Here is a 10,056-nt window from a genome sequence, read left to right as displayed (position 1 = left end):
GTTTACAGATTATGGATTAGAATGCGAATCTTTACACTTAACCAATAGCAAAGTATATACCAGTGAAAAGGAAGAACTGTCAGGAAAGGGATAAAACAGCCCTGGATATCTAAGGAAAAAGAAGAGGTACCAAGTGGAAAAGATTAGTGGGAAACTAGAGGATTGGGAACTCTTTAAAAGCCAACAGAAAACCACAAAAAAGCTGTAAAGTGAAATTAGCTCAGGTCGCAAAAGCTTATTTAAATATATAAAATGAAAACGAATGGTGAAGGTAAATATTTGTCTTTTTGGGGATGAGAAAGGGAATTTAATAATCAAAAACGACGAAATGGCCGAGGTATTGAACAGGTATTTTGTGTCACTCTTCACAGTGGAAGACATAAATAACATGTCAAAAATTCATGATAAGGATAACATGGCAGGTGAGAACCTAGAAATGATCATTATCATTGAGGACGTAATATTCAGCAAACTAATGGGGCTAAAGGTAGACAAGTCTCCTGACCCTCATTGAATGCATCCCAAGGTATTTAACAGATGGGTGGGGGAAATAACAATTGTGCCTGTGGTAATTTACCAAAATTTGCTGGATTCCAGGGGCAGTTCTTGCAGTTTAGAAAATAGTAAATGTGATGCCCCTATTTGAAAAAGGAGACAGACAAAAGACAGGTAACTATAGGCCAGTTAGATTAACTTCATATAGTAGGGAAAAATGCTTGAATATATCATCAAAGAAGAAATAGCTAAACATCTAGATAGAAATTGTCCTAATAGGAAGATGAAGCATGGGTTCATGAAAGGCAGGGGATGTTTAACTAATTTATTAGAAATCTTTAAGGACGTTACGAGCATGGTGGATAACAAAAGAACATAAGAAATAGGAGCAGGAGTAGGCCATCTAGCCCTTTGAGCCTGCCCCGCCATTCAATAAGATCATGGCTGATCTGTCGTGTCTCAGTTCCACATTCCCGCCCTCCCCCTGTAACCCTTAATCCCCTTACCTATCAAAAACCTATCAACCCGCGTCTTAAATATATTTAGCGAGGCAGCCTCCACCACTTCAACAGGCAGAGAATTCCAGAGATTCACCACCCTTTGAGTGAAGAAGTTCCTCCTCAACTCTGTTCTAAACCGCCCCCCCCTTTATCTTGAGGCTGTGCCCTCTAGTCCTACTGTCCTTTCTGAGTGGGAAGAGTCTCTCCACCTCTATACTATCCATCCCATTCATCATCTTATGTGTCTCAATGAGATCTTCCCTCATTCTTCTAAACTCTAGCGAGTACAAGCCTAGTTTATTCAGCCTCTCCTCATAGTTCAACCCCCTCAACTCCGGTATCAGCCTAGTAAACCTCCTCTGCACTCCCTCCAAGGCCAAAATATCCTTGCGTAAGTGCGGCGACCAAAACTGCACACAGTACTCCAGCTGCGGCCTCACCAGTGCCCTGTACAGTTGCAGCAAGACCTCCCTACTTTTATATTCAATCCCCCTCGCTATGAAGGCCAGCATCCTAATTGCCTTTCTTGACCACCTGCTGCACCTGCAAGCTGGGTTTTTGCGACTCATGCACAAGGACCCCGAGGTCCCTCTGCACCGTAGCATGCTGCAGTTTTTCGCCATGTAAGTAATAGTCCTTCCTACCATTATTCCTACCAAAGTGGACAACTTCACACTTGCCAACATTAAATTCCATTTGCCAGTTCCTGGCCCATTCGCCCAGCCTATCTAGATCCTTCTGCAGACTCTCCACACCCTCCGCACAATTTGCCGTTCCACCAATCTTGGTGTCATCAGCAAATTTCGACACCATACACTCGGTTCCCTCCTCCAGATCATCTATATAAATGGTAAATAGCTGAGGCCCCAGCACCGACCCCTGGGGCACTCCACTAGTCACCAACCACCAATCCGAATAGCACCCATTGACCCCCACTCTCTGCCTCCTATTTGACAGGCAATCCCCTATCCACGCTAACACCCTACCCCCAACTCCATGCCCCCTAACCTTCTGTAATAACCTCTTGTGCGGCACCTTATCAAACGCCTTCTGAAAATCAAGAAACACCACATCCACCGGCTCTCCTCTATCCACTGCCCTAGACACATAGAACATAGAACATAGAACATAGAACATTACAGCGCAGAACAGGCCCTTCGGCCCACGATGTTGCGCCGACCAGTTACAAAAACAATGACCCACTAGCCTATACCAATCCCTTTTCGTCCATAAACCTATCCAGAGATCTCTTAAACGCCCCCAAACTAGACGCATCTACAACTGCAGCAGGCAGGGCATTCCAATCCCTCACCACCCGCTGGGTAAAGAACCTACCCCTGACATCCGTCCTGTAGCTACCCCCCCTTAATTTAAAGTCATGCCCCCTCGTGCTAGCTTTCTCCATCCGAGGAAAAAGGCTATCACTATCCACCCTATCTAAACCCCTAATCATCTTATATGTTTCAATAAGATCCCCTCTTAGCCGCCTTCTTCCCAACGAAAACAACCCTAGATCCCTCAGTCTCTCCTCATAGGACCTCCCCACCATACCAGGCAACATCCTAGTAAACCTCCTCTGCACCCTCTCCAACGCCTCCACATCCTTCTTGTAATGCGGGGACCAGAACTGCACACAGTACTCCAAGTGCGGCCGCACTAGAGTAGTGTACAGTTGCAACATTACACTGCGACTCCTAAATTCAATCCCCCTACCAATAAACGCCAAGACACCGTACGCCTTCTTGACAACCTTATCTACTTGATTCCCAACTTTCAGGGATCTATGTACACACACACCTAGATCCCTCTGTTCATCCACACTATTCAAAGTCCTCCCGTTAGCCCTATACTCGACACATCTGTTGCTCCTACCAAAGTGAATTACCTCACACTTCTCCGCATTAAATTCCATCCGCCACCTCTCGGCCCAGCTCTGCAACCTATCTAAGTCTCCCTGCAGACTATGACACCCTTCCTCACAATCTACCACACCTCCAACTTTGGTGTCATCAGCAAATTTACTAATCCACCCAACTATACCCTCATCCAGATCATTAATAAAAATTACAAACAACAGTGGCCCCAAAACAGATCCCTGAGGCACACCACTCGTAACTGCACTCCATGATGAATATTTACCATCCACCACCACCCTCTGTCTCCTATCTGATAGCCAATTCCTGATCCAACTTCCTAGATTACCCACAATCCCATACATCTGCATTTTCTGCAGAAGCCTACCATGGTGAACCTTATCGAACGCCTTACTAAAATCCATGTATACCACGTCAACTGCCTTACCCCCATCCACCTCTTTGGTCACCTTCTCAAAAAACTCAATAAGGTTAGTAAGGCACGACCTACCCGCTACAAAAACATCCTCATAGAACTCCAATAAATTCGTCAGACACGACTTCCCCTTAACGAAACCGTGCTGCATCTGCTCTATCAAACAATTCTCCTCAAGATGCCTCACTATTTTCTCCTTGATCACGGATTCTAACATGTTACCTACAACAGACGTTAAACTAACCAGCCTATAATTCCCTGCCTTTTGCCTGCCACCCTTCTTAAACAACGGATAACATTAGCCATTTTCCAATAACGGGGAACAGGTGGATGTGGTGTATCTGGATTTCCAGAAGGCATTTGACAAGATGCAGCACAAAACGCTGCTGTGTCAGTTAAATGTGCACAGCGTTAAGGGTAACGTGTTAGCATGGATAGATGATTGGTTAATTAACAGAAAGCAAAGAGTGGGGATAAATGGGTATTTTTCTGATTGGCAATCAGTGATTAGTGGTATGTCTCAGGGATCAGTGTTGGGACCGCAATTGTTTACAATTTACATGGATGATTTGGAGTTGGAGACCTAGTGTAGTGTGTCAAAGTTCGCAGATGACACTAAGATGAGTGGTAGAGCAAAGCGTGCAGAGGATACTGAGAATCTGCAGAGGGATGTAGATAGCTTAAGTAAGTGGGCAAGGGTCTGGCAGATAGAGTACAACATTGGTTATTGTGAGGACTGTTATTTAAATGGTAAAGAAATTGCAGCAAGCTGCTGTGCAGAGGGACTTGGGTGTCCTCATGCATGAATTGCAAAAGTTTGGTTTGCAAGTGCAGCAAGTAATTAAGAAGGCAAATGGGATTTTGTCCTTCATTGCTAAAGGGATGGATTTTGAAAACAGAGGTTATGTTGTAGATGTGAAAGGTGCTGATGAGGCCACATCTGGAGTACTGTGTTCAGTTTTGGTTTCCTTATTTGAGAAAGGATAAACTGGCAGGTGGATGCAGAGGGTATTCCCTGGGTTGATTCTGGAGTTGACAGTGTTGGTTTATGAAGAGAGACTGAATAGACTAGGACTATACTCATTGGAATTTAGAAGAATGAGAGGGGATCTTATAGAAATATATTAAATTATGAAGGGAAGAGATAAGATTAAAGCAAGGAGGTTGTTTCCACTGGTGGGTGAAACTAGAACTATGGGGCAGAGCTTCCAAATAAGGGTGAGCAGATTTAAAATTGATTTCAGGAGGAACTTCTTCACCCAAAGGGTTGTGAATCTGTGGAATTCCCTGCCCAGTGAAACAGTTGAAACGACCTCCTTGAACGTTTTTAGGGCAATGAAAGATTAATTTTTAAACAGTAAAGGAATTAAAGGTTATGGTAAGTGGAGCTAAGTCCACAAAAAGATCAACCATGATCCTATTGAATGGTCCTGCTCTTAGTTTTTATGTTCTTACCCAGCCAGATTTCTTAGGTCGCCAGGAAGTGTTGGCTGCTAAGAAATTGAATCCATTGAATCCCTGCAGTGCAGAAGGAGGCCATTCGACTCATCGTCTGCACTGACAACAATCCCAACTGAGTCCTACCTCTGCAATCCCACATATTTACCCTGCTAATCCCCCAACACTAAGGTTCAATTTAGCATGGCCAATCAACGTAACCTGCACATCTTTAGAAATCTGCCCTGAAGTTCTCTGACACCTTCCTGGCGAGACTTTTCAAAGTAACAGAGACCCAACATGATGTCCTTTATTTGTGTTCAGGAAGCAAACCCAGCCAATAAGATCATCAATCCAGTATGGAAGGCAGTGCCAGTGGTTATGAATGCCAATACCCTTCAGAAGAGCACAGCCACCCAGTGCAGGAAGAGGATGAATGATTTCCTCTGTTCTGCCAGAGTAAGTCATTCCTCTCTTAACTTATACACTCAAACACCCAGCACACATCCACATTAATCTTACTCACCACCAACTCAACGGACACCATGACTCATTCTCCCACACAAACCTTCAGCTCCCGAGCGGGTCATTTCCTCATTGTCTCACTGCTACCACTCACCACCTACATAAGCCAGGCATCAAAGAACCAAGAAAATTACAGCACGAACAGGCCCTTCGGCCCTCCAACCCTGCATCGACCATGCTAAACTCCTACCCTTCCAGGAACCATATCCCTTTATTCCCATCCTTTTAATGTATTTGTCAAGATGCCCCTTAAAAGTCATTACTGTATCTGCTTCCACTACCTCCTCCGGCAACAAGTTTCAGGTACCCACCATCCTCTGTGTAAAACTCTATCTCTATCTCGTACATCCCCTTTAAACATTGCCCCTCACACCTTAAACCTGTGCTCCCTAGTAATTGACTCTTCCACCCTGAGAAAAAGCTTCTAACTATCCACTCCATGCCTCTCATAATCTTGTAGACTTCTATCAGGCCGCCCCTCAACCTCTGTTATTCCAGTGAGTACAAACAAAGTTTCTGCAACCTCTCCTCATAGCTGATGCCCTCTGTACCAGGCAACATCCTGATAAATCTTTTCTGTACCCTCTCCAAAGCCTCCATGTCCCTCTGGTAGTGTGGCAACCAGAATTGAACACTATATTCCAAGTGCGGCCTAACTAAGGGTTGATAAAGCTGCAACATGACTTGCCAATTTTTAAACTCAATGCCCCAGCCAATGAAGACAAGCATGCCGTATGCCTTCTTGACTACCTTCTCCATCTGCATTGCCACTTTCAGTGACTTGTGTAGCTGTACACTCAAATCCCTTTACCTATCACTACTCTTAAGGGTTCTGCCATTTACTCTCTGTATTAGACCTTCCAATATGCATTACCTCACATTTGTCCGGATTAAATGCCATCTGCCACCTCTCTGCCTAAGTCTCCAACTGATCTATATCCTGCTGTATCGTCTGATGGTCCTCATCGCTATCCACAAATCCACCAACCGTTGTATTGTCTGCAAACTTACTAATCAATCCAGTTACATTTTCCTCCAAATCATTTTTATATATTACAAACAGCAAAGGTCCCAGCACTGATCCTTGAGAACACCACTTGTCACAGCCCTCCATTCAGAAATGCACCCTTCCACTGCTACCCTCTGTATTCTTTGACAAGCCAGTTTTGTATCCAGCTTGCCAGCTTACCCCTAATCCCATGCAACTTCACATTCTGCACCAGTCTGCCATGAGGGACCTTGTCAAAGCCCTTATTGAAGTCCATGCAGACAACTTCCACTGCCCTACCCTCATCAATCATCTTCATCACTTCCTCAAAAAATTCAATCAAGTTCATGAGACACAGCCTGCCCTTCACAAAATCATGTTGCCTCTCATTAATATGTCCACTTATTTCCAAGTGGGAATAAATCCTGTCTTAAAGAATCCTCTCCAGTAATTTCCCTAGCACTGATGTGAGGTTCATTGACCTATAATTACCTGCATTATTCTTGCTACTCTTTTTAAACAAAGGAACAACATTGGCTATTCTCCAATCCTCTGGGACCTCCCCTGTAGCCAGTGAGGATATAAATATTTCTCTCAAGGCCCCAGCAATTTCCGTTCTTGCCACTTTCAGTATTCTGGGGTATATCTCATCAGGCCTTGGGGACTTATCTACCTTAATGTTTCTCAAGAACCCCAATGCCTCTTCCTTTTTGACCTCATCATGACTCAAACTACCTACATACCCTTTCCAGACTCGTCATCCACCAAATCCTTCTCTTTAGTGAATACTGACACAAAGTACTCATTTAATACCTTACCCATTTCCCCTGGCTCCACGCATAGATTCCCTCCTTGTCCTTGAGTGGGCCAACCCTTTCTCTCGCTACCCTCTTGCTCTTTATTTATGTACAAAAAGCCTTGGGATTTTCCTTAATCTTGCTGGCTAATGCTTTCTCATGACCCCTTTTAGCTCTCCTTGTTTAAGTTTCTTTCTACTTTCCTTGTATTCAACACTTGCTTTGTGTATTCCCAGCCTCCTAGCTTTGACAAACGCTTCCTTTTTCTCTTTGACTAGGCTCAAATATCTTTTGTTATCCAAGTTTCCCAAAACTTGCCATCCTTATCATTTGCTCTGGCAGTCATCCTCCTTATACTTTCTCCATCTGTCTTCATGTAGTAAATGTTATTTCACAACAAGAGGGAGCAATCCCAGATGGACTGGGAGATGCCAGAACTAAAAGTCTTCATGGACCTCAAGGACAGTTCTCATTTCAACTGCTTCTCTATCTCAAGGAGAAGACCAGGGATCCTTGGGTCTCCATTGGAAGGGGGAGAAGTTGGTGCATGCTCCCAGGCCATCCATCCAGGTGACTCCAGGAGTGTGCTACATACCCAATCCCCTCTTCCTGTGAGCACTTTGGCTCCCGCTCCATATGCCAAAGAGGGTGGCATTGTCACATAGCAAGACCCCATAAGCAGTCTGAGCTTTCCATGTTTCAGATCTTCAGAGGACACCTGACAAAGTCATCACAGACGACAGGCCTGACAAATGACAGGCTGTCTTCCACCTTCACTGTGGATGTTGGGGATTCACCAACATGTCATGGCAGGGTAGAAATGTTAAGAAGCTTCAGTTCTGGTTGCCACACTCTAGGAAGGATGTGATCACACTGGTGATGGTGCATTGGAGATTCCCTTGGAGGGAATCTTACAGGCGGTGGTATTACCATGCATCTGTTGCCTTTGTCCTGCTAACTGGTAGAGGTCACAGGATTCAAAGATATTGTTGAAGGAAACTTGCAAACTAATCATTGTGTAAAGCGATGTTGGATGAGCAGGGCTCTGGCTATGATGGAGTCCTGCATGGACTCCTCAACTCCTCGATGTCAGGATGTCTGCTTCACCTTTGGGATTCCCTCCTTTTGGTGTCCCTTCTTGCTCCCCTTTTTTACCTGAAATTCTTCCTCCTTCATCTCCTCCTCTGAGAGCCTCACTTCTGTTGTTCCTCATCTGAGGAGAGGCTTCCTTCCTCGGCCTCCTTTGCTGGAGCTCTTTGCTGACCCAAGTTATGGAGCATGCAACCAGCTACAATCAATTGAGATTGCCTGAAAGATGTGTAACGTAGAGCCCCCAACCCTGCCGCCGAGTGATTGAGGGAGCTGACCAACATTTTGAGCAAACTGATGGTCAATTTGCATCATTTTATGAAGGTGGCTTTCATTGTATTTTCTGTGGACATATTTCGGCAGTTGCTGTAATGGTATGAACACCCACCTCCTTACGGGATACATCTTGTCTCTAAGTATCCATAAGCACCCCTGTGGAGTTGCTTGGAACATTGTCAGCACTTACCAGTAAATAAATTAATATGGTCACTACCAGGGTAACAAGTGCAGATATGGAGAAACCCCTTGCTGTGGTTACAGAGAAGCAGCACCTGCAAAGAATGGCAATGCTTTTGGTTAATATACCAGTCTGTATTCTGTGTGGGAGCCCTGCTTGCAATAATATGCATGCAGTCGGCCATGCCCTGCACCGGGTAAAGTCAAATGGAGGCAAGCCCTGTTGCCCTTTGTGTCTGAGCTGGTGCATTACTTTTGAAAAAGATGAAAAATTGCCACCCTGGTGAAGTGGGCATTGGGGACTGCGTGGGTGCACTTGTACGCTGCTGACTGCAAGATGCCACAGAGGCCAGCTGAGGAGCCTTAGAACAAATGGTTCCTGACCTGGCAGAATTGATCACCACTCAATGTGTTTTTTAAACTATGGCAAATGAAAATTAATACGAAAGGAAATATGAAATTGCTGCATCTCCTGTAGTGGTAGCCATGACGTCAGTAGATGTGTGTGCTGAGTCATGACCCAAAGCCTTCCTATCCATGGAAAGGCCATGCAACAATAGCACAGGGTCAAGAAGGGACTGTTTGCGACAAACATTTTGAGGTTTTTGACTTTCCCCACTCTATTCCCGCTTGCATCAATGTATAGGAATGTGACCCAAGCAATCTAGGAGTTGGAAATCACCCTGTAAATAATTTAAATGCAAATAAAAACTTTGTTAAATATTGTTTGGGTGGAAATACCAATTTTATATAATTCTACTGTTGGGTCGAACACTGCATGACAACAGTGCAATATTTTGTTTAAGTGGTGTTGATAGCATCAAAAGACAGCAATTTAAATATATTTATGAAATCTTGTCTTCCTTGGTGGCAGCAGAGTCATCGCTGAAAAGTGTGTGGTTAAAATGGTGCTGGACAGAAGGGCATCAGAAATGCAATGATAATAATGGGCCTGATTCTCCCATCACGACCCGTAACTTTTCTGGCAGATCTGGTTGGGAGGTCGGGTCATCGGTACATGCGCTGGGAATGTATGCACATCTCCCAGAGCCGGAGGACAGTCAGAGTCTAGACCACGCTGGAAACCGGCGGGAAGAGAGTTTGAATTTTTTTTAATACGTTTTGCGTATGATTATCAGGAACTTGCCGGGCCCGATTGGATCCTGCCATCCTGCCAGGAGTACTTAATTCCAGCGGGGTTTAGAGTAGCTCCCCATGTTCGGGGAACTAGTGGGAGACCTACCAGAATGAAAGGGGGGGTCAATGGGGGCCCACCAGGGGCTCAGGCGGCAGGGCATGATCTCCCTGGGATGGGCACCCTGGCAGTGCCAGCTTGTGTCTCCTGGCACTGCCCAAGGGGCAAAGTGCCCATGCCCAGAGCACTATCCACCAGGCACCAGGCACAGCCAAGGGGGTGGGGCCTATTGTGGTCAGGGGCAATCGGTGGGGGTGGGGTGTCCCGCTGCCACTCTACATTAGG

Source organism: Carcharhinus amblyrhynchos, chromosome 1, assembly GCF_965287045.1.
Source record: "Carcharhinus amblyrhynchos chromosome 1, sCarAmb.v2.hapA, whole genome shotgun sequence".
NCBI lineage: Eukaryota > Metazoa > Chordata > Chondrichthyes > Carcharhiniformes > Carcharhinidae > Carcharhinus > Carcharhinus amblyrhynchos.
The sequence above is the reverse complement of the archived record's forward strand: the minus strand, read 5'-3'. Positions refer to the sequence as shown.